Below are 15,508 nucleotides of genomic sequence, written 5' to 3'. Positions count from 1 at the left end.
ATGTCTTTGTATCTTCACTTCCTATTCTTGAGGTTAGATTCTAGAGCCTAAAGATATCCACATTAGGATTGTATCTAGTCAGACCTGGTGCCCCCAAGCCTGGAACAATCAGCTCCAGAACTGTGGAGAGGAAGCCCTGCAGCCCCAGATCCAGTTCCAGCAAAATTCCATCAGCGATTTGGAGTCCATCTTAGAAACTTCTGGGGAAAGCCACAGTGTATTACAACAATCTGCTAAGTATTTTAGTACCCAGCAAATAATGGATTTGTTCCCAAATTACTCTGTGAACATACAGCCTGAAGATGTATGACGATGAGTATATTATTCGATCTCAGTTTGGGCGGTGGCTGTATTACTTCTCCTAGGTTTTGTCTCTTAGGGTCCTATGTATCTCTGCCTCGATATTCTGTTTCCCATTATTATTATTGTGTCCACTGAGGGGTACGACTGGAGCCAAAGAGGTTTCAGTAGCATTGGCTGCTATGGACAACATCTGCCTTTGTCTTTAACTGCAGGCGGTATTTAAGGTGATGACTTGGGCCATCAGGGAGTCCCTCCCTTTCCTGCTTTCCTGAACGTCTCCCATGTATACTGGAGGTCTACATGCTGTGAAGCCAGTTTGTTTTTCTCCTGTGAATCTTCCATTACAGGGGGTCCTAACCAAGAACACAGAAGTATAGAGGGAAAATTTTCTTCCACTACCACACAGGTAAATTAGAAATGCTCAAATGAATTTACAAATGGATGTAAAACTGGCTTTTTTCATGGCAGTGGGGAGTGTCCCAGAATCAGTGGTCCCTTCTAGAGACAGAATCATTTGCATTTCTATGGACAGAGGTCGCTTTAATTACTGTCAGTTATCTACAATTTATGTAGTTCTACCAATTCACAAAAGGACTACACAGATAACCTGGAAGATTATCCTGTAATACAAGGGAAGCTGTCTTTATTTTTCCTTCCCCCCCATTTCTCTTTTTTTTTTTTTTAAGATTTTATTTATCTGACAGAGAGAGGCACAGTGAGAGAGGGAACACAATCAGAGGGAGCTGCAGAGGGAGAAGCAGATCCTCTGCCGAGCAGGGAGCCCAATGCGGGGCTCAATCCCAGGACTCTGGGATCATGACCTGAGCTGAAGGCAGACGCTTAATGACTGAGCCACCCAGGTGCTCCTTTTCCCCCCATTTCAAAATCTTTCACTGGCAGTGTCTTTCCTGACAGTGAAGAATCTCTATGTGCCTGCAGCTGATGCCCACACTCCGTGACTTGCCAGCCTGCTGGGTCCCAGTCCAGCTCAGACAGCCCGTCATGCCTACCTTCACGTTAGTTTTATCTCCGTTCAAACAGGATGAATGGCGTCCATGTTACAGGACTTTATATATGTTCTTTGCTAAAACCAAATCATTGTGAAGAATCAATGGGACAAGCCCCACCCCCTCTTCCCACCCCCCCCCAGAGGCTCTGGAGTAGGACCCTTCAGTTCTATTCCCAGAGACCCACTCTTCTGCACTGCGCCGTATTACGGTGGAAGTTCGGTTACGTAGCCTCTGTACACTGTCCACAGGGGAAGAAAAAAAAGGATCAAAGTTTCAGATAATTCTACATTCCCTTTTTGCCAAGACCTTAAATGCTATCTGTAAGCTGAACAGAAAAGTTAATGTGTTTTCTTTCTTTCCTTCTCTCCCTCTTTTTCTTCATTTCCTTTTCTCTTTCTTTTGAAGTCCTCTAAAGCAAACCAAGAAGAGGGGAGGGATTTGGCAATAGGTCAGTTAATTTCATAAAAGTAGACAAATTAGCAGGCTGAATTGTCCAGATTGACTGTTTTGACTGATTAAATTAAATCAAGGAAATGGCCAGTTCTCCACTTTACTTGGTGGTGTATGCAAATACAGCCTCAGGTGTAACTATGTTGTAACTGATTAGAAAATAATCATAGGGAAAAGAGGTAGGGGGGAAACAGCACACAATTCCAAACACAAACCAAGCACTAGCATCTAGTACTTTACAGTTGTCATGCCCTTTTATATTTTTAGGTTTATTTATACCTTTAATTTCAGCCTTTTCCTAAAAATAGAAAAAAAAATAATTCGCTTTATGTACCAGAAGCAAAATAATTTTTTTTTTAAATCAGGAAAATGAGGTAAGTGAAATTAATTTTTTTTTAAAGTAAAAAGCCAGAAACAAAGTTAATCCACAAAATTTGCCTGTGAGGTCATTGTCCTTCCTAAGGGGGAGCTTCAAGGTCAACCCTAATTTTCAGCAGTGGAGGGAAAGTGGAAAATACTGGCAGTTTTCAAAAGCACAGTCCCTGTGTAAAAAGCAAGCCAGCTGATTTGAAATGAAAGAGATCGCCTATAAATACTAAAGAAAATAATTTTCAGAGTTCCTCTCCTAAGGAAGACACTGTGTGTGACCTAATGACTATCATCTTTAAAAACAAGTTTCTAGGGTGGTTTCTAAAAATACCCTTCCAGATAAAGCAATATCACTGCAAAGTCTGACTTAGCAAAACGTCTTTAGGGAAAAGAGGAGAAAGGGTAGTAAATGATGTCAGACATGAAGGTCTCTGCTGACTTAATCCAGGAATCATTTTGGAACAGCTGGGACAGCATGGGTTTTAATTTGTACCTCTTCTGTATTTTGTCTTTGTATGTCTTTGTTCAGTTTTTTAAACCAAGACTTAACTCTTTTGTGTTTTTTCTTAAGTGGCTGACAAAATCAAACCCTTAAGATTATAACTGTAATCTTGCATACACCCCTGTAGAGTCTCTTAATGATATCATTAATATTCTGTCTTAACCACTGGAGAGAGAACATAGTTTTCACTAGAAGCGTTTGTCAATATCAATAAACAAGTCTTCTCTTTAATAAATTCCAAACTCTTTCTTCCTCCTGTTACCAAATTTGCCAAGTAACTAGTCTCCATTTCTCCACCTGCATTCATGCCCTGCTCTCCTGTCCTCTGGTTTTTGTTGTCTGCGCACCACAAAACTCATCAGGAAACAGCCTCCCATGACCAAGGTGATGGACATTTTCCTTTCTGTATACTTAAACTCTCTGGTCCTTCTGATCCTATCGCCAACACCTTCCCTGATCCTCCTCATTACTCTTGGCTCCCTTTCTCTCTCTCTACTCGTCCTGTGAAGGGCATCATTCCCTGTGAATCCATCTCCAGCCCACACTTGTCTTAATGCCACCCAGTCAGCCAAGGGCTTAGCATGAAACAGGGGGCAAACTCCCACAGCTTTAAATTACTGAGGAGCGTTTATAAGGTACAGTCTACAAAGGGGTAGGCAGGGGTTAGGGAAATCAACAGAGGGTAGTTGAGAACTGTGAGGCTCGCAACCCCAAGAGGACCTCAATCACCCGTAGGTCTGAAGGAGTCTGGGAAAGAGAGGTTATGGGGACTCCCAGAGGGAGCTGTGGTCTTTGATAGAGAATTATAGTCAATCTTCAATGATTCACTGACCCAGAAGGGGGGGGAGCTCAGGAAATAAATATGTATTCACCTTCTTTCTATCTCCTGATTTTTCTCAGTGTCTCCCGTTGGCAGACTGCAAAACCCAGAGGGCAGGAGAGCCCACTGATATGGTCCACTCGGGCAGTGCTGTTTGGACCAGAACAGTGACAAGGGCTGATGTGAAGAACAAATAGAAGGCATGAAGCTACAAGGAACACTCCCCGGATGATCTCATCCATTCTGTAAGTGTGACTACGGCCTATACACAGATGACCCCATACCGTTAACTGCACACCAGGGGCTCCCAAAGCTGAGTGCACCTTATAATCACTTGGGGATTTTTTTTTTAATTAAAAAATAAAAATAAATAAAACCACGTCCATGTCCTATCCATAACAATTTTTATTTAGTTGATAGGAAGTTTAGCCTGGGCTTTTGTAATTTTTACAAGTTCCCTAATGTGCAATTACTGTTGAGAACCAATTTTTGGCCTAGTATCTGCAACATGTTTCAAGATTACTTATGCAACTGCCTACAAAAACTCTCCCCTTGATTTCCGATATGCATTGCAACTGTACAAACGAAACATGTTATTTTCCTTCAAACAGATTTCCACCATTAATTTTTTTTATTCTTAGTCGGTACACTACCGTGCAGCCAGATTCTCAAAATAGAAACCTAGATTCACCAATGACCTAAAAGTTGTTCACAGTTCTCTGTAGCCATGATGGTCTTTCTTACTCTGTTAGCTGCACTGCCCTTCCCTTTGTGTAAATAAACTCCTCCTCTGCCCTTAAAATGTGACTATCACCTCTAAATGGTCACAACGGCTCTTTCACTACAACTCTTAAGGTGCTTTCAAATTTTTATTCAACATTTTTACCTACCAATGACGTTCCTAAAAGTATAATTAAATATATCATGTGTTCCCCAAATGAGTTATAAACCAAATTGTAGCACATTAAAAATCACTGACATTAATTCCAATTTATATTGATTGTGAAATAAATTAATTTTATAAATTTAAATTTATAAAAATACAAAGAAGATACTGTTTTTACATGTTTTAAGTTATGTAATAAGGTAATTATGTATACTATTTCTGCTTCAGGTAAAGAAAAGCTTTTACTGCTAAAACTGTTGAAACGCCATTGTTCTCAGTTGTGAGATCAGGAAAAAGCAGGGAAGAGATGCTATAAGGGCAAAGGAGCTGGGGAGTGATCCACTGGATTCTTTCTTCTGGTTTAATCCTCACCACATCAAAACTGATTCAAGCCTGTGGTGCATTTACCCAGCAATGGGTTTCTGAAAGAGATGACAACAGGATAGGTAGGGGAGAACATGGCAGTCCCTCTTCATTCACGCTGAAATGTTAGCCAATCATCTAATTTCCCCCCAAAATCCAACACAGCACAAGAACCTTTAGATTTATCTATTTTGTAAACCAACACTTCAAAACTATAAATAATAGAGTAATTAAGAACACAGATTGATGGGAAGTAGAAAATCTTGGCATTGCTCTTAATTAAAAAAAAAAAATACTGATCCATTTAGATGGGCATCTAGAGTAACCAAATTCAGAGAGAAAGAAAGCAGAAAGGTAGCTGACAGGCTGAGGGGAGGAGGCAGGGGAAGTTGTTACAATGGGTAGAGAGTTTCAGTTTTGCAAGATGAAAATTTCTGCCTATCTGCCGCACAACAATGTGAATATAATCAGTACTACTGAACCGTACACTTACAAATGATTTAGATGGTAAATTTTGTGTTATGGGTTTTTTACCAAAATAATCAAACAATCTTGAACAAAAAGACATCACAGCACATGGACTCTTTCCTAAATAAACCTAAACTAGTTAAGTATCATTTAGTGGTCAAAAACTTCTGTGATGATATTAGTTGCTCTTTTACAAACTTCGTAAGAGTACATTCTTTTAATCTGAATCTCTGCTCTCTCCTATAGGACTTTCTAGAGTTTTCAGTGGCAGCAACTAGTTCTTGTTGATCTTGGTAACCCCAACACTTAGCACCCTGCATACTGCACAGTAGACCCTCAAAGATGTCAAGACTGAATGAATGGGTGAATGAATCAGATTTAAAACATCAATCCATATTCCTCAGAAACTTTTACAAACACAGCTACGAATGCTTGTTCATTTGACACTTTTCATAGCTATTTCAGGCTATGATGATGTGGAGAGTCACTAACCGCAAACCCGGCTGGGCCTGAAGGATGTCAGGTGATTGTGGATCTCCCTGTAATGTCATGTTTGTTTGGTTGTTTTTTGTGAAAGCAACTGTTTCTCCAGCCATTCTGAACGCATGCTCCAGGCATCATTCCAGGTGATTTTACACATAGTCTACTTGCTAATCTAACCTTCATGTTAACCCTAAGAGGTAAGCATTCTTTTCCCAAAGAGGGAATTGAAGAACAGAGAACAGAGAAAGGTTGTCCAAGGTTACAGAACCAAAAAGTGGATGACCTTCAATTTTTTATATAAACATACTGAAAGTATAAATCAGTGTGATGAATTTTTCAAAGTAAATTCAGTGTAGTTAGAAGCAAATAAAAAAAAAAAAGTCTCACTCTCATCCTAGAAGTTTCCCTCAGACCCTACACCATTACACTGACCCGTAAAGGTAAACCACTTCTTACTTTTATCATTGCAGTATGCTCACGCTTGTGGTTGAATTTTAAATAAATACCCTGTATAGAGTGCAGTCTTTTGTTTCTGGCTTCATTCACTCAAGTATGTTTGAGTTTCATCATGTTGTTGGGTGTGTAGCAAGAGTTCCTTCATTTTTATTGCCTTACAGAATTCCATCCTATCGATATACCACAATTCATCCATTCTATTGTTGATGGACATCTAGACTCTCTCCCATTTAGGGCTACCCAAATAATGCTGTCGTGGTCATTTTGCACATGTTCTGTAGTGCATATATTTATACATTTCTGCTCTATAAGTACCTTGGAGTAAAAGTATTGGGTTGTAGGAACTCTTGAATTTTACTTCAAATATTTTTACTCAATTCCAGGACTTTTGGACAACTCTGTGCATACCCTGAGGTTTTACTATAGGCCTCAGGCATAACTTAATACTTTAGCCATTTAATCATTTACAAATACATTTAACTATTTGGTGCATGTGCGTGCATGTATGAGACAGAGGGAGAGAGAGAGAAGTGATACAGTTCATTATGTATGAAGCACATGGAAGTCCTGAAGTAGAATAATAAAACCATCTGAGTCTGTTCCTTACCTTCATGAAGCTTCACAATCCAATAGTTTGATTCAACAAGAGGCAAAAAACAAGAACAGATTTAGCATTTCTAAATTTCCTGTCATTCAAGTCCATCGTACTAGCTTAAACAAATTGAAATGACAAAAAAAAATTTTTTTTGAGCATGTCAGACTTTCTTATTTTTATATAAACTGAACTATTTATCCCACTTGTTCCCTGTTGTTAAACCCAAGAGAATCTTTATGTCTGAGGTGCTTCTTAAGGTAAATTCCCCTCAGTACCAAGAACTTGGGTATTACATATGGCCAATGATTCAAGGTTCTCCATCATCTTAAAGAGACAGTGTAACATATTCAGTAGAAGGACCAGTAAATGGTGGGTCCAAAGAATTACAACCACCTGGTTTGGTCATGGCTCTGTCACAACCACGATGTGTGATCTCTCATTATCCACTGGGATTTTCTGGGCCTCTGTTCCATTTGTAAAAGAATGAACACTAAGAGATGCTTCTAGCTCATGCACTCCACACTTCAGTTTATGGCTTATGGTTCTTGGCTTATTTGAATTATGATACAAAAATTCCACTCTTAGAGAAACTATTTATAATACCCTCAACTAACATAGTCCTTTAACAGGAAATCTGATTGGGTTCATTTTAGAATATACTGCATAATATTTTAAAATTGAAATAAACTTCTAATACTTTCTCTCAGTAAGTGAAAGTCCGTATGTACCTGTTAACCTATTTTATTTAATACAGATTAGGAAGGTCTAATGAGCAATTGATACCCAAGTTTTCTTACTCATCATGTAATTATTTTATCATCTTTGAGATTAAATGTCTCAACCAAGGCCGCACACATTAAGTGGACAATGAAGAAACACCTAAAATTTGAATGTCAGTTACAGCACACACATAAAAATAGTATATCCACTTCTGTATCTTCAGCTCTCATAAAGATGATTTTTCCTACATATTTTTTTCTGGATGCCATCTTCATTCAATAAAAAACACATTTCTGAAGCATTAGTGTAAGTTGCTCTTTATGCCAGTCAGTAATTCACATCATCTGCAAAAAACATGTTTGGATCCTTCGACACCCTTTAGAGATGAAAGGAAGGAATTTGTGTGCTAAAAGGGCTTCATGTGCCCAAATCATGCAAATTCGCTCCGCCACTTCCTAAGATTTGCAGATGTGTAGATTGCTTCCGTTTTTGTTTTTTGTTTTTTTAAGAGTAGGTATACAACGGTATGAATCTCAAATCAGCTTTTGTCCACCTCACAGTTCTTCAAATGATGAGAACTGATTTATTACTGAGACATTGTGAAATTCTGAATGGAGTCTAATCTTCCATTTTAATCTTTTATGAGGCAACTGGGTAAAAATAAATTACAAATGCAAAAGATGTGTGTCAGGGTATGTCTGCACACATGTTTACATAACATACGCATATATGACACGGTGATGGGCATCAGACCTCTTGGAGAAGTAGAGTGACTTGAAAGAAACCTTCAGATTTGGCAAAGAATAGGAAAGAAATCGTGTTTCATAAAATCTGGACAGCATCACAGCGTTCTACAAAGTGCCTGGTACATAGAAGACAATTACATGTTTTTTTATTATCACAAAATCCTGGGATCACTCTCTCTGGAAGCACATGGAATAATGAGGGAATGTTGTAAGTTATTAGATTTCTTAGGCCTACTTTGTTGTACTTATTTTTTATATAATATACATATAATGACTTCACCCATTTGAAGGGAAATCACCTTTCTAAGATACCAGAGAAGCATTTAATTCTATGGAAGAAATGTTGTTTTGGAAGATATCCACCACGTCTTGGAAATAAACTCTCTGTCTCCCAGTGTGTCTGTGGTGGCCCTTCAAATCACAGGCCTTTCCTTAACAAATACAAAATGATAGAATGCTGTGGGTTTAAAAGCCACTTCAGTGAAAAATAATAAGACCACAGTGCTTGAGTAAAAGCATGATAAACCGTGTGCACGCTCGTGATGATGACTTGCCATGAGGATATGGATGAATTCTGACTGCCCAGGAGCCATCCTGGCCCGAGCAAAAGATCATTACTCCTTTGTGTTTCCTTCCCAAAGAAAGAATTAAAATGCAGTGGAATCCCCCGGACCCCTTTTCACATTTTCTGAGTAGGTCCTTTCCTGTCTTCTCCTATATAGCCATTCACACTGTTCAGCAACTTTCTGGGCCATGAATAAAATCCACAAAACTGACAGGAGCCTACAATGTGCTCTTTGTAACTGGAAACAAGGTTTTAGGGGAACATATGGTGGGAAAGGCACACAGAACGGCTCACACGGGATGACCGTTTTCTCTCTGGCCTGGAGCATACCTACCCTCCAGTTTTCTGAAGGAATCAAGCATCCCCACTGCACCGTTCCCTGGGACCAGCAAGCAGAAGCCATGAATAAGCAAGGGCAAGAGCTGAGGATCACGGTCCTTTCTCCAAATGCCTTCCTTCTCGACTTCTGAGAAACAATGTATTACCCATGGACAGCCCCTGAAGCAACCTCAGGGGAGCTGACTCCCCCGAACTGGGGCAGGCTGGAGAGAGTGGTGGAGAGAGGAAGGGAAGGAGTGGGAGGAAAAGGGGAAGGCCAGTCGAAAGGCACACTAGGGATGCTCCCTTTCTAACAGTGGTTCTTGAGCAGCTCTGTTGTTAAATGGGGTTTGAACTGGAATCACTTTGGTATGTGGTGGGGAATGCAATTCTCTATCCCTCCTTGAATGTACATAAAAAGTATCAGTAATAAACTGAAAAACTTAAACCCATTTTTCCCTCATTTTTATTTTTATTGATACCTGTAACACCCCTCTACACTTAGCTCCCAGGATGGACGCACTTAATCCTACATCAAACACTATGAGTTTAAATTGAAAATATACCACTTTTTCTAATGGTGCCACCAGTGAGGATCTCATTGATTCATTGTCAAATGTTCAATAATAAAATAATCAATATTACTCCAGGGACATAGTCTTTCACTCTAAGAATATTATAAACATAAACTACTGCAGAAAAAAAAAAAAAGTGGTAAATTGGGGTGTTTCTTCAAATTCAGCAGGAATTTGACAAACATTTCATGCCACACTATTTTGGGGCTAAATATTGCTATTGAATATTTTTGGTCTTCTAAAGCTAAACCTTCTTTGCCAAAAATGTCAACCACCTCATTTAAGCATCTTTTTAAAAACCCGTGTTTCTTTCTAGCATGTCCTCAAAGACTTCTGGCCTAAAATAGAAATGTACAGAAATCTCTTCCAAGAATTCTTTCCCAGAAGTACAAGTCTCACCTGCTGCTTCCCTTTTTTTCCCCAGGCTGTCTTGGTTTCTGTGGCTGTAATTCATTCTTTCAGTTGCTCCTAGATGACTAATGACACCTGAGCAGCAAGCCAAGGGCCTCCTCTAGGCCATCATCATCCTTGGGCCTCCATAGCAGCTCCCATGGCTGGGTCATGGGAGGTTGGCCTCCTACAAATCTCACCTACACTGGCCTCCATGGATCTTAAATTTCCCAGTTTATTTTGTCTCACTCTTTTTAACTTCCTCTTACAGACTTTATTAGTCTTTCTACCCCCAAGCCCCCACATTTTACTTTCTATGTGCTAATTCACTCAGTGAGTGTACCTATGACTTTACATGTATGTGTCTGGTATTCCTGCCCCATCTAACTGCCTAGATAGAAATCCCTTTGGATAATAACTGATTGTCACCCCAAACCCAACGTGTTCCAATGTGAACGCATCATCTTTCTCCAAAAACTGACTTCCCTTTAAAATTAACAATCAATTCCTGCCTAGGAGTCATTGCTCTTTTAAGTTCATTTTGGAATTCTCATTCTTTATCCACCTTTCCCCCCAATAATGTCATCCCAACCCATTTATGTTTTTCTTTGCATCTTTAAAAAATGATTTGTGTTGGGGCACTTGGGTGGCTCAGTCAGTTAGGTGTCCAACTCTTGATTTTGGCTCGGGTCGTGATCTCCAGGTCCTGGGATAGAGCCCTGAATCAGGCTCCATGCTCAGCTTGGAGCCTACTTGAGACTCTCTCTCTCCCTCTGCCCCAGCCCCACTCACACTCACTTGTGCTCTTTCTCTCCCTCTCTAAAAAAAAAAAAAAAAAAAAAAAAAGATTTGTGTTGAATCATTTCTCTCTATTCCTACAGCTACACCCTCATAACTGATCACCATAGTTCTGTAATTCCACGTTTACATTATTACACGATTCTCCTGCCAAAACCATTTTGCCTTCCAAAACCTACCAGTCTTCCCTCAATAACCTGGCAGCACCTCCCAGATCCTACTGCTTCAATTCTAAATCCTCTCTTGTGCGAATCAAGCATGCTCTCAGCTAAGGTTGTTCTGATTCTGTGTGGTTAAAAATTGTCACATTGGAAATAAACACAGTAGAGTCTTTATTATATGTCTTTACACATGCTATTTTTTAGAAATTTTTTTTTAGCTGAGTGATAATTTCATATGCTTCTGTATAAAAATGATTTATTACCATAAATTTAATTTGTGTTTTAACGACTCAATCCTTGTATCTTTTAGCAGTTTCACAATTAGTTCCTGTGAAGAAAACCAGCCTCTTCATATTTATCTGTTTATCATTTTTATTTCATTATCTTCATAACCCGTTCCCTAAACCAGACATGAAACTTAGAGCATCTCCCATTATTTCATATGCTCAATCACTAGGCAAGAATGTAATTCAGGAGCTGCCAACATATTTTAATGCTTTTAACTTTTTTCTCTTACCACAGTCTGATGTGAAATTCACTCCATCTACCAATCAGTCCATCCTTCATCTTCCTGGGCTCGTTACCAGGGCCACTGATGCCAGCCCTCCATTTCCCCCACTTCTCCCACACACCTTTCTCTGAATCCTTGAGCTGCTCAAGCTGCCCGAGCTGCTCAAGCTGCCCGAGCTGACCACTCAAGCAGCTCCTCCCTTCTCTCCTGTCAGGCTCTTTTAACACATTGCCTCCTGAACTGACTTCATTCTGCTCTCATTACTTCAATCATCTGCATTACCTAACTCAGATCCAGATGGACTTACTTACATGCTCTTACATTTTCATCCTGCTCACTCCTTTATTGGCCCCTTCCATATCTAAAACCCCTTGAATAAAGGTTCTCTTGTAATTAATTAGTAGCAAGTTAAAGCAAAGGAGGTTCATTAGTTTATTTCATCTAGTCAACAATATTGGAGCCTATTATTACTCAATAAATACCATAAGGTCCTGGAAATAGCCTCAGATTAATAGTATTCTAGAAGATTAGAGATACAATGTAGTCAAATAAGTATATCCTTAGGTCAAGAAAGATAAGATATTCAAATTTAAGGAACACTGCCCAAAGCTTATTTCATCCAAAGACTGATAAGCAAATATGTTTAACAGAAGGTTGCTCCTCCCCAGCTCCTCAGGCTCTCCTACCCAGATCCCCATACCGTGGCCCCCAACCCAGCTTGTTTCAGGCACCATATCAGCTAATGAAACAGACTGTCCTAAGGCTCATGGCATTTCCTGTTGGCCGTCTAAACATTTTTGTAAACCAAATGCTCTAGATGGGTAAGTTAAATACAACCTCAGTATAAGTGTGGCTACAGAGAAAACCCACTACAAAAACATCTAAATTCATAAGAGAATCTAGGTTCCGCTTGGAAAATCTGGCTTTACTATGAAATGACAACCAGTTTGAATACTTCTGTCTCAGTGTGACTTACCTGTGTTCCCACAAAGCACACTGCATTTTTACACTGGGGAATTTATCTCTTTGTATTATAACGAGATTCGTATATACAGGTTTTCCCTACCAGTTTTTTTTTTTTTTTTAAGATTGTATTTATTCATTTTTAGAGAAAGAAAGTGTGGGGAGGGGCTGGGAGGAGAGACAGGGATAAGCAGACTCCAAGTTGAGCATGGAGCCCTATGCAGGGCTCGATCTCAGGACCCTGAGATCATGACCTGAACTGACTGAGCCACCCAGGTGCCCCTTCCCTACACCAGTTTTTTTATGTGGTACCTTGAGTTATTCACTTAAGTTTTTCCAAACACCTTAGGTATCCAATGTGTGCTTTGTAAATGAAAGAGAAAGGATGAGTATTTGTAACTGACTTTTCTTTACAGAAACTTCTGAATTACTATTCATTTTATCCCATTAAAAAAAGATATCAGCTGTGCAAAGATATCCTCTCCAAAGAACATTGACATAAGATTCACTGACTTGACTTTAATCACTAGTCATTATCAGATGCTGTCCAAAAATATCTCCAGCCTATATCTTTAATTTGAGCTTGAAATCACATATCCAGGGGTACCTGGGTGGCTCAGTCTGTTAAGTGTCTGCCTTCAGCTAAGGTCATGATCTCAGGGTCCTGGGATCGAGTCCTGCGTCGGGCTCCCTGCTCAGCAGGGAGTCTGCTTCTCCCTCTCCCTCCACCTCCTCTTTCCTGCTCATGCTGTCTCTCTCTCTCAAATAAAATCTTTAAAAAATTAAAAAAATTAAAAAATATATCACATACACAACTGCCTAAATTAATCTCATCTTGGACATCATTTCATTGATATTGACAACTGGAGACATTAGGGTTTCTAACACCACCTCTGGTCTGTGCTGAGTGGAGTGATTGGTACCTCGATCTACAAAGTGACTCAAGTCACAAACCATATGCTTCCTTACTCCTCCCTCCTCCTTGTTCCCCAAGTTCACAAAATCACTAAATTGTACCCTAAGGGCCCTCTATGTCCATTCAGGTCTCCACTTTCTTACTGGCCCTATTCTATTCTAGGCCAAACTATTTCCCACTACGGTAATGGCTTCTCCTCTCTGCCTTCATTCTCATTTCCAACCATTCTCCGCACTGCATTCTCCAAACTTTCTAAAAAATGATAACATAACTGTCATTATTCATTTTAGGACCATACATGTTCCTCCATGAGCTAGCCTTTACCTCTCACACTGTATTTCTGACTATTGCCCAATAACTCCCCATACCTAGATTTCTACTCCCATGTGAATCTCCGTGTCTTTTAGTACCTTGAACACAGCATGTTTTCTTTGACTTCTGGGCCTTCTCAAATGTTTTTTGTTTGTTTTGTTTTGTTTTGTTTTCTGATTAAAATCTTCTCTACTACCATATCCTTCTTTCAAACTAACCAGTCTTCAGGTTTTGGCTGAGACATGACTTCCTACAGAAAGCTGTTCTTGGTTCCTGAAGTACCCTTCCTATGTATACTCTTCGACCTGGTGCTTTCCTCATCAGAGTACTGATGCTTTAATGCCTCTTTGTATGCCAAATTACTCAAAATCAACGAACAGCAATTACAGTGTCATGGTCACATAAATACTTCTCTTTAAAGAGCCAAGTGGGAAATAAATATGTATTTTCATTTTTATGCAACATTTTGGTTTTCTTGGAATTTCTAATTGCCTATCATTCCTTCCTTCCTTCCTTCCTTCCGCCTTCCTTCCTTCCTTCCCTCAATTTCTTTTACATTATTACCTTTTATCATATCAGTTATTTATTCAACATCATTATAGAGTCAAGTATCTTATAAGAATATTGTTCTTTAATATTTTTAGAGGCCTCACTCCTGAGGGCCTTTAACTTCTCCTTCAAACTATACTGATTCTTAAACTGCTATTATCATGGGATTTCCCTTTACTCATTTTCCTAATTGGCTTCCACTTTTTTCTATATCCCATATCACACTATTTTCTTAGTTTGTGTCTCTGTTTTCCTATACCATTCTAAACTCATTATCTAAGAAAATTTTGGTAGAAAGTAAATTTCCAAAATTTTTCCATATTATGAAGATATCATGATTTGGTCCTCACACTGGATTGATAATGTGACGGGAGAATGAAAATGAATTTCTCTCCAGAATTTTGAAGACCTTTCTCTACTATCTTTGAGCATCCAGTGTTTCTGCTAAGAACTTTTAAAATCTTATATGGAAATAATATCAGGTTTACAAAATAGTTTCATAGATAACACAAAGCATTCCTATATACCCTTTTCCCCCAATTTTTCCTAATGGTATCATCTTACATAACAGTGTCACACTTATCACAACTAAAAAATCAACACTGGGGGACACCTGGGGGGCTCAGTTGGTTAAGTGTTCAACCCCTGATTTTGGCTCAGGTCATGATCTCAGGGTCCTGAGATTGAGCTCCGCTTCTGGCTCTACACTGGGTATGGAGGCTGCTTAAAATTCTCTCTCTCCCTATCTCTCTGCCCCTCCTTTGCTGGTTGCTCTTTCTCTCTCTAAAATAAATAAATAAACAAACAAACAACATTGGTATAAGGCTATTAACTAAAACACAGTATTCAGATTTCAGTAGCTGTTCCACTAATGTCATTTTTCCTGTTCTAGGATCCCATACAGGACACAGGATTGCATTTAGTCCTCATGTCTTCTTAGTCTTTTCCAACTGGAGATGGAATCCCAGTCTTCTCTTGTTCCTCATAGCCTGGAATTTTTGAAGAGTACTGGTAAGGTATTTGATAAAACATACTTCAATGTTGCCTTGGTTGGCATTTTCTCATGATTAGACTTGGGTTATGGATTTGCTACAAGAATGCCATAGAAGTGAAGTGCCCCGCTCTTCAAGAAAAAATGTTGATGGAAGTCTGATTCTTACCTCTTGTAGACAACCAGATTTTCCTTTGTGGGTGTTTTCTGTGATTTCAAGTGATGTTTCCATGTAAGGATCTTTATATTCATTGTGCCAGGTCCTCAGTGAATTCTCTTTGATGTAAT

The 15,508-nt window shown here is 39.3% G+C and overlaps 1 long non-coding RNA gene across 1 annotated transcript in view; it reads right to left on the bottom strand.

Moving 5' to 3' along the window:
* The window catches only part of LOC118521997 (uncharacterized), a 74,982-nt gene extending 63,363 nt beyond the window's left edge, over positions 1 to 11,619 (bottom strand). The window contains exon 1 of the long non-coding RNA XR_013446698.1: positions 11,496 to 11,619. This is a non-coding gene — a long non-coding RNA (uncharacterized LOC118521997). The remainder of the gene's footprint in view (positions 1 to 11,495) is intronic.
* Between the last annotated feature and the right edge of the window lie 3,889 nt (positions 11,620 to 15,508).

Source organism: Halichoerus grypus, chromosome 4, assembly GCF_964656455.1.
Source record: "Halichoerus grypus chromosome 4, mHalGry1.hap1.1, whole genome shotgun sequence".
NCBI lineage: Eukaryota > Metazoa > Chordata > Mammalia > Carnivora > Phocidae > Halichoerus > Halichoerus grypus.
The sequence above is the reverse complement of the archived record's forward strand: the minus strand, read 5'-3'. Positions and strand labels throughout refer to the sequence as shown.